The sequence below is a fragment of the Grammomys surdaster genome, unplaced genomic scaffold (genome assembly GCF_004785775.1).
Source record: "Grammomys surdaster isolate TR1022 unplaced genomic scaffold, NIH_TR_1.0 806, whole genome shotgun sequence".
In the NCBI taxonomy this organism is placed as follows: domain Eukaryota; kingdom Metazoa; phylum Chordata; class Mammalia; order Rodentia; family Muridae; genus Grammomys; species Grammomys surdaster.
Window position 1 is genome coordinate 1,539,415 of NW_021605225.1, and position 10,264 is coordinate 1,549,678.

Below are 10,264 nucleotides of genomic sequence, written 5' to 3' on the forward strand. Positions count from 1 at the left end.
GTTTTCCATCTTTTTATTCTGAGGCAGTGTCTGTCTTTGTCACTGAGGTGCATTTCTTGTATGCAGCAAAATTCTGGGTCCTGTTTATGTATCCAGTCTGATTGTTTACGTCTTTTCATTGGGGAATTGAGTCCATTGATGTTAAGAAATATTAAGGAAAAATGATTGGTTTTTTCCTGTTACTTTTGTTATTAGAGGTGGAATTATGTTTGTTTAGCTATCTTCTTTTGAGATTGTTGGAAGATTACTTTCTTGCTTTTTCTGGGTTATAGTTCCCTCGTTGTATTGGAGTTTTCCATCAATTATCCTTTGAAGTGCTGTATTTGTGGGAAGATATTGTGTAAATTTGGTTTTGTCATGGAATATCTTGGTTTCTCCATCTATGGTAATTGAGAGTTTTGCAAGGTATAGTAGTGTGGACTGGCATTTGTGTTCTCTTAGGATCTGTATGATATCAGTCCAGGCTCTTCTGATTTTTATAGTCTCTAGTGAGAAGTCTGGTGTAATTCTTATAGGTCTGCCTTTATATGTTACTTGACCTTTTTCCCTTACTGTTTTTAGTCATTTTTTGTTTTGTTTGTGCATTTGATGTGTTGAGAGGAATTTCTTTTCTGGTCTAGTCTATTTGAGGTTCTGTAGGCTTCTTGTATGTTCATGGACATCTCTTTCTTTAGGTTAGGGAAGTCCTCCTCTATAATTTTGTTGAAGATAGTTGCTGGCCCTTTAAATTGGGAATCTTCACTCTCATCTATACCTATAATTTTTAGGTTTGGTCTTTTCATTGTGTCCTGGATTTCCTGGATGTTTTGGGTTAGGAACTTTTTGTATTTTGCATTTTCTTTGACAGTTGTGTCAATGTTTTCCACGGTATCTTCTGCACCTGAGATTCTCTTTTCTATCTCTTATATTCTGTTGGTGATGCTTGCGTCTATGACTCCTGATCTCTTTCCTAGGTTTTCTATCTCTAGAGTAGTCTGTCTTTGAGATTTCTTTATTGTTTCTACTTCCAGTTTTAGATCCTGGATGGTTTTGTTCAATTCCTTCACCTGTTTGATTGTGTTTTCTTACAATTCTTTAATGGATTTTTGTGTTTTCTCTTTAAGGGCTTCTACCTGTTTATCTGTGTTCTCCTGTATTTCTTTAAGGAAGTTATATATGTCCTTCTTAAAGTCCTCTATCATCATCATGAGAAGTGATTTTAATTCTGAATCCTGCTTTACTGGGGTGATGAGATGTCCAGGGCTTGCTAAGGTGGGAGAACTGGGTTCTTATGATGCCAGGTAACTTTGGTTTCTGTTGCTTATGTTATTGTGCTTGCCTTTTGCCATCTGGTTAACTCTAGTACTACCTTCACTCACTGTCTCTGACTGGAGCCTGTCTGTCCAGTTATCTTGCTTGTGTCAGAACTCCTCAGATTTCAGATGTCTTTGTGATCCTGTGATCCTGAGCTCTTGGGTGGAGGAACCTCTGGGACTCAGGCCACCTCTGGGATCCTGAAATCCTGGTACTCTGAGTGCAGTGGTTCCTCTAGAATGGCTCAGGATAAGGTGTCTTCATGGGAGCAGACCAGCTACGTCTCTGCCCCAGCCAAAATGACCAATCGAGGGGGAGAAGGGTATGGTATTCTGCAGGCATGGGGTTTGGGTACCTGATGGGTCCTGATCACCCCAAGCTCCCAGTTGTAGCTCTTGGGTGTAGGGTAGTAGGAGAGGATTCTTACTTGCTGCTCTGAGTGCAGTGGTTCCTCTAGGATGGCTCAGGATATGGTGTCTGTAGGGAAGCAGACCAGCTAGGTGTCTGCCCTAGCCAAACGGCTTAAAGGGTAATTTAATTATGCAGTATTTTTTTTCTTGCTGCTAAATTCAGACTGTAACCCCTAATAAAATGTAACTACACTCAGTTATTGTTTTAATTATGGTTTCTATTGCTGCGATGAAACACTGTAACCAAAACAAGTTGGGAGAAAAGGGTTTATTCAGCTTATGCTTCCAAATTGCTGTTCATCACCAAAGGAAGTCAAGGCATGAACTCAAGCAGGGAAGGACCCTGGAGGTAGGAGCTGATGCAGAGGCACTGGAGGGGTGCTGCTTACTGGGTTGCTCTATGTAGAATGCTCAACCTGTTTTCTTGTAAAACCCAGGACCAGCAGTTTTGGGATCATGTATTGATCTAAACTTCACTTAGGGAGTTGGGTAGTAGCTCAATGTGTTAAACATTCTCTGTGCAACCATTAGGAGATGAGCTGAGAATTCTAGCACCTGGGAGGCAGAGCTGGGAATCCCCACGACATAGCATGTTTCTAACCCAAGGCTTGGGAGAGGGCAGGCAGATTCCTGATGTTCACTGGGAAGGTAGCCTAGTTAACTTGATTAGCTCTAGATTCAGTGAGAGAACCTCTCCAAAAACATAAGGTGAGCAATGACCTAAGAAGGCCTTTGATGCCATCCTATGGCTTCCACAGTCACATAGTGCACGTCTGCCCACATGCAAATGTAAGCATACCCACTTAAACACCACAGACCCAGCCTCTACGCTAGGCACAGTGACTGTTACAATTCCATCATTGGCTTACAAACTCATTTCATCAAAAGTGTTAAATTGTTTGACCTTTATGCAAAGTGTTTCCATGTTTAAGAAAAGTACATAAATATGACATATAATAACAACGACATTTTGTGTCTCTCTGTCATAGTTTGATAACTCCTATTCCATCATAACTGGTGTGTTTATCTGTGATCGATATCTTCGCTGTTACTACATAATCGGGCACTAACACGCCCATGTGGCACTAATACACTATGTGTTGCATATATTCTAACTGATCCACTAGTTATCTGTTTCACTTCCTTTCTTGGGCTATCTTTTTTGCTAAAAGACAACAATGTTAAAGGTAAGTCTAGTGCTAACCTACAATGGCATGTAAGTGTCCAGGTGGAAGGACAAGCCCTATGCCTTTCACTTTAAATTAAAAGCCACAAATGACTAATCATAGCAATGAAGGAGTGTCAAAAGCCATCATAGGCTACAAGCTCTTTTGTGAGATGGGTAGCCAAGCAATGAATGCAAAAGAAAGTTCTTAGAGGAAATTAAAAATGCTAAGCAAGTAAACAGAGGAAGGATGATTTTTTTTCAATGAAATGACTATATTAATGGTTTAAAAGAAGGTTTTAATGGATAGAAGATGAAACTGGCCAGGACATTTCTCTTGAGGTAAAGCTAACCTAAAGCAAGGCCCCACCTTCCTTCTGTTCAAGACTTCAGAAGACTGGGAGAGAATAGGAGACTATAAATGGAACATCTGTCCACAGTCTGGTTCATGAGGCTTAAGGACAGAAGTGTCTCCATAACATGAAAGTGCTATGTAGAAGCTCCAGTAAGTTCTCAAGAAGACAGAGCTGAGATCGTAAAGGAAGATGCTCTCTACTAGACAACAGATTTTCTTACCTGAACAAAGAAGCCATCTGAGACTTTCACACTACAGAGAAAGGAATGAGTAGTGTCAACACATGAAGAACTGGCTGATTCTGCTAAGAGGGGCAGATGCAGCTGGTGACTTTAAGGTGAAGCCAAAGTTATTTATCATCCCAAGAACCAGAAGGCCCTAAAGAATTCTACTAAAAACCCCTGCCATGCTCTAAAAGTCAGACAACAAAGCTCTAATGTAGTACATTTCTGTGATAATGAATATTCTAAACATGGTTTAACCAATGTGTGTGTCCACTGCTGAGACACACAGCTCTGAAGAAGATTCCTTTCAAGATATGAGTGATTATTGACAATGTACCTGGATGGAGGTCAAAAATTAAGTCAGAATTATTTTCATGCCTACCAACAGAGGCATAAAATACACCCTAGGGCATGAAGTTATTGTGGTCTTTAGTCTTCTTTCCTATTTACTTACTTACTTACTTACTTACTTACTCACTTACTTACTTACTTACTTATGTGTATGTGGATGCACGTGCACATGCAGAGGTCAGAGGTCAGCTTGCAGGATGGGATTCTGTCCTTTCACCTGTGGGTTCTGTGGCTCTAACTCAGGTTCTCAATCTTAGTGGGAAGCCCCTTTGTTTGCTGAGCCGTCTCCCTGGCACCAAACCTATTTTTTTTAAGAGATGCATTTCATATAGATATATCTGCTGTAAATAGTGACTTTCAGATCAAACTGGGCAGAGGAGTTTGAAAACCACCTGGAAAGGATTCATGATTCTATGTCATTAAGAACATTGGTGATGCTCAGAAAGGGGGCAGAATAGTAGCATTGACAGACTTTGGAAAAACACTAATTTCCATCCTTCTCTGTGAATTTGACATCAGTTGCAGATGTGGCAAAAACAGCAAAAGGCCCTGAATTAGACTTGGAGCTTGGACTGAGTTGCTACACTTGCTTTCAGTCATGAGAAGACAACTGGCATTTTATGGTGAGCAAAAGAAATAGATTCTTGAGACAGAACCTGTTCCTAGTGAAGACTCTGTAGATATTGTCAAAATAACCAATTATTTAAATTATCAAAACATAGTGGTAGCAGTGGAATTCAAGAAGGTTGACTGCAATTTTGAAAATTCTACCATTGGTAAAATGCTTTCAAATGGCAGCTCATGCTTAAGAGAAATATTAGCAAAAAGGGGGCAAGCAAAGAAGCAACATTTGTTTTTTATTTTAAAGAAGTCGCCATTTCTATGACTTGCTTTGTCATGATATTCACTTAATTGCAGCCTCCTAGAACTGAACACGCAATGTGTCCTAGAGATGCCTACAAACCACCCACATGGAGGCAAGTTGACGCCATCACACGCTTGGGTCCTGGGAGATACTGTGATTCTTGCCGCTGGGGCTGAGGCCGATCTCAGCTTCTCTTCATAGCTGCTGTGGCCTCTGTGAAACTTGGGGGAATAAGCCACTAAAAACTATGCTATTTTTATATTATTATTATTTTGAGTTAAAAGTGCTTGTAGAAGAAGAAAGGCATTCCAATCTTTCCTTTTCTTCTGGAACATGAGAGATTGAAATTTTATCATATAAGGCTGAAGAGATAGCTCAGTGGATAAGAGCACTGGATGTTCTTCCAGAGGACCTGGGTTCAGTCCCCAGCACCCACATGGAGACTCACAACTCCTTATAACTCCAGTTTTATGGATCAAACACGCGAAGGGAGTCAGAGCCCAGAGAATGCTACACAGACAAATATTTTAAAATAGCTGTGGCTTTCCTTCAGGCTTCCTAGGCAGCTTGGTAATCTATCTACACTTGCTCTTCTCTATCCAACCTCCTAGGAAAGTGTTTAGGATCTGTCAGCGTTTTGTGCCTTTATTTTTTTTTTAGAAAGGCTCATCAATTATTTTAACTTTGCATGCTTTTCTCCTATTAATTTATTGTAAGCCAATTTCATCCTCTGACTCAGATGGTAGCCTAAGTAGATAGTGGTAAAACATTGTTAAAGGACTTCAAGGGTTCCTGAGTGGTTGATACTGTACAAGTCCTTAAATGACAGGAGCTGGGATGTGATGTTGGACACAGAACCATGGGAGCCCCAGCTCTAGTCATGTTCTGTATCTCTCATGGGCTATCAAATAGACAAAACCACCTCCTCAGACGGCTGTGAGATCGGCTCACAGAAAACGACCTGGAGCTGTGGAATCAGCCTCATGGATCAGATTCCCATTGTTTTTGGGGGTGGGAGGCATAGCCTTCCTCTAATAGGAAGTTCTGCCAGAATGAAAAGTCTAGGTGCCCAAGAAAAATAGAAATATTTTAACCAGGGCCACAGATGTAGCTCTACACTAAAGTGCTTGCCTACAATCCGCAAGGCCTGAGTTTGGTTGCCAGAAAAACTACAACAAACAGCAACAACTGAAAATGAAATAAATGTATAGATAAACAAACAAACAAGATACTTTAATCAGGAGATATAATAACATAACAAGGGTTCCATTGAGTTATAGCTGCTGCCTCTGGTCATTTGGAGTGTCTCCTGAAAGAAGACAAGCAGACTGGCAGAGTTAATTATTACCCCAGAGTAATTGACGTTGGTAATCACCAGGGGGTATAGATTCTGTTACAAAAAGATGAATTAAAAACTGGGCACAGCCGTGGCCGTCGGACTACAGTTGTTTTCACAGACTTTCCTGTTTGAATTGTATGTTAGAGAGAACTCTAACTGCTTTGGAACCAGGAGATCACATTGTAGGGCAGAGAAAACCACAGCAAAGCCTGAAGTGGTTCAGGCCTCAGACCACATTGCCCTCCTGTTGAGATGATGTCACCTGAAGCTCCAGAAAAAGATTTCTGAACACCCCTGCAGCTTCCAACCCCAGAGGTCTTTCTGCCTCCTGCCCTGAGGGCATCACCTGAACTCAAGGGAATTTACTCAGCTTGTACACAAGGCAGCCAAAGCATGCTGGAGTAAAACTCCAAAGAACGAGGTTTGGCAGTGAAGGACAGAAGACATGTGTGTAAAAGCCAGCTCTCTGTCTCAGCAGAGCAAGTCTGAGCTGCATCCTGCACGGCAACAGCAGCAGTAGGCCCCTAGCTGTCCACAGCAGTCATCAGACTGTAAACACAGACCTACCTTTCTCCCATGCTGTCCTCCAGACAGTCCTCAGTTTGAACTTCCTTAGGATCAGCTCCCAAATAAATCAACATGTTCTTTCATGGGAATGTTCCTATATTATTAACAATTGTAAAAAAGTATGTGCAGGTAACAGAACTTCTTGATGACTTAGACTTCATTTTAGCACTGAATGAGTAAGTGAAAATGTACTGACCAGTGTTGAAACTGAGGAACCTCCATGATTCATCGATTTGTTTTCTTATTTTTTTGCAATACTGGATATTGAACACAGGGCCTGGCGAACCCTAGATAAATGCTCTACCAATAAGCTATATCTCTAGCCTTGTTGTTGTTGATGATGATGATGATGATGATGATGATAACAACAATAGTAATTTTGAGACAGGATCTTGGTAAGTTAACCAAACTGGCTCTGAACTCACTCGGTAGCCTGGGTAGGTTTAATTCAACTAGCACTCCTCTTATGTAGGCCTTCTTCTAAGTAACAAGAGTTCCAGGCCTGTTCTATCATGCCTGACTGTGTTGCTTTTATGTCTGTATTAACAGTTCTAAAAATTTGTATAATTAAAAAAATTCAAAAACCTTTACATCCTTGTTATACTTTTATTTTACAAAAGTGTTTGTGAGGAGGTAAATGATCAAATTTGGAATCAAACCTGCCTGGTTTTAAGTAATGGCTTCATTATTTACTTTGAAAGCCACAATGTCCCTAGCTCCAAAATAAAAACAATAATGTATCTGTGTAGTGTGTCCTAGGAAACATGCCTGACACATAGCATAGTGAAGAAATACTGTGATGGCAAAAGTGGTAGATGTTACTGGTATCTTATTGCTTACCTTTGAGTCCTTTTTAGTAATATCTCTAAGTATGGATGATGGATTGGGGTGTATGTGGTATAGCTTTTGGTATTTATTTCTCCAAAGAAAATCTAATATTCTCATACTGAAAATAATAGGTCATCATTATCTACCTTGTAAGCATTTGTAGTGTTCAAAAGAAAATGATTTCCTTCAGTTGCTGCCTATGACTAATTATCCCCTTGGCACTGAGTATAAGCCACGTGGGTACTCGTTGGGATTATCATTGGCCAGTGATGGAGCTTCTTACATCAATGCCAACATTGTTTCAAGAGAAACTGTTTTAGAAGTTTAGACACAGGCTTTGTCCACCTACCCTGCCTGCCAGCCCTGCCTGCCAGCCCTGCCTCACGCTGTGACGGCTCACTGACACCTACATGGAGAGGAAAGATTGTGCTTCTGTTACCAAAATAAACACAGGCCCCAGCAGTAGCTCTCTGGATAACTGCTGTCGGACTATAGAATCATCTGCCTTGGTGAGAACACAGCAAGCTCCCTTCACACACTCCAATCTCTCCTTCCTTAAAAGTAGCCCTAGAATTAGACCACTTTAGAATTGGAAGCTTGCTCTAAGTACAAACGACTATGAGTGAAATCATGTAAGCAGCCAGACACACACACAGCGTTCCGCACCACACCAGTTGAGCCAAATGGAGACAGCAGACAGAGTTGGAAACAGGCTCTCCTCCATGGCTGTTGTGAGCAACTCATCGGGGAAGAGGACCCCACTGTGCAAAAGTGAAAGAGACACTCATCCAGAGTGGCTCACAGACACCACCAGGGCCCTGAGGTAACCACCAGCCGGTTGCCATGGGTGCATTATATTAGCGTGCTCAGCTCAAACATACTGGAACACCACTGGAAGTGGAGGTCCCTCTACATGTGTGTCTCTATTCTTTTTTTCTTCTTTTTATAGTATCTCAAGCCTAAGGTATACCAGCTTTGCTTTAATCATTTGTGTATGCATGAAATTAGATGGAACTTTGTTTTTGTTATTTATATTTTGTGGGTTTTGTTCTGTTCTGTTTTGTTTTTCTTGAGCAATTTCTTGGGCATTAAAATGTTGCTTGACTTTAGAAACTGTGCAGGGTAGCCTATGGAAACACAATTTTTTTTCACAGAAAAATTTCAATGTAAGACAATTCTCCAGAATGGAGAGAAGAAACCCCTGAACCCAGATTTGTATGTGGAAATTGCTTTGAAAGCCTCACTCACCAACTTACTTTCAGCAGTTAAGTTCAGAATTTCTACTTTAAATAAGTGTTCCTTTTTAAAAACAACCTAGCCAAAAGTAGTTACTAATAGTTGGTTAATTATCACAAGTCTTTGAACTGGAACAACTGGTTGGCAGACCATTGTACAATCATCTATTAGAATTATGCGGAAAACTTATTGCTGCCGAGACACTCATGCATTTAAAAGATTCCAATTCTTTACAAATGTTCTCTCTCTCTCTCTCTCTCTCTGTCTCTCTCTCTCTCTCTCGTGCGCTCTCTCTCTTGGTCTCTCTCTCTCTCATTCTCTTTCTCTGTATCTCTTACTCTCTTGCTCTCTCTTGAGTTTTTTCCTTATTGGTATAAAGAAAATGAGGAAGACTGTCAACTTGACTGAGTTCGAGCATCATTTAATTTCCCTTTTTGGCTATCTTTTCCCACATCCAAGTCACATAATTCAGAAAGTTTTAGTGGAGCTTTATGTGCAGCTTTCCCAGATCAGAATGCTACACCAGTTTCAACCACACCCATGGGATGTTCTGTAAAAGGGCTTGTGTGTATAAGGCTTCAGAGTGATGACTCACACGGTCCAATCACAAAGGAGTGCTCTGGAAAGCAGGCTAATGAAGAACACTCATCCTAAAGTGAGCTTTCTCTAATGCAGTAGTGGGGCATGCAGGTGTAGGTCATGGATGTGCCATTTATTTACACACACATCCTTCACTGCCTTTAGCTGCCGTACTCATCCACACCGTTTCTAGAAGAACTAGCTATCATCCAGACCTAGCCCTTCAAACTTTTGATCTCCACCATCTTCACTCTTTATCACAAGTCCCCAAACACACGAGCAAGGCAGACTCCTCCTTGCCGAGTGAAGTGGAATGCAGGGGAGGAGAGTAAGGTTTGTATGTTCTCCCGCAGTGCTAATTCTGTGTCCTGTCCCACTAAACACCGCCCAAGCTCACCCTGCCCATTCACTATTACTGTCATTGGTGTTGTTTGCTAGCTATCTGGCCTTTGGGACACTACTTCACAAAGTCACATGCTTCCATTTCGTCTCAGAATGGGTAAGAAAAGTTTAGTTTTAATAATAGAATCAGGTGAGATTTATAGTTAGTTTGTGGAAGTCCTTAGAACAGAGCACACTAATCGGCCTGATTGTTAACTTCGGGTTTTACTTAGAAAAAAATACCTGGAGCCTGCTGTCCCATTCTCAGAATTTGGAGTGGGTGTTAGGCAGGTCAACTAACAGATGTCCAAGAGACAGACCCCTAACTAATCCACTTTATCACTTCCTCTCCATCCTCCCTTCCCCCTTTTCATTCCACCCCACCTCCACGCAGTTTCCTCATCTCCAAACTTGCCACCCGGCACCACTTTGGAGTTTACTAAGAGGCATAGCTGTTACTTCCTAATAAACCTGAGTTTCTTGCATGTGTTAGCTACTGTGAACAATGTCACTCTTGCATGTGTTAGCTGCTGTGAACAATGTCACTCTTGCATGTGTTAGCTGCTGTGAACAATGTCACTCTTGCATGTGTTAGCTGCTGTGGACAATGTCACTCTTGCATGTGTTAGCTGCTGTGGACAATGTCACTCTTGCATGTGTTAGCTGCTGTG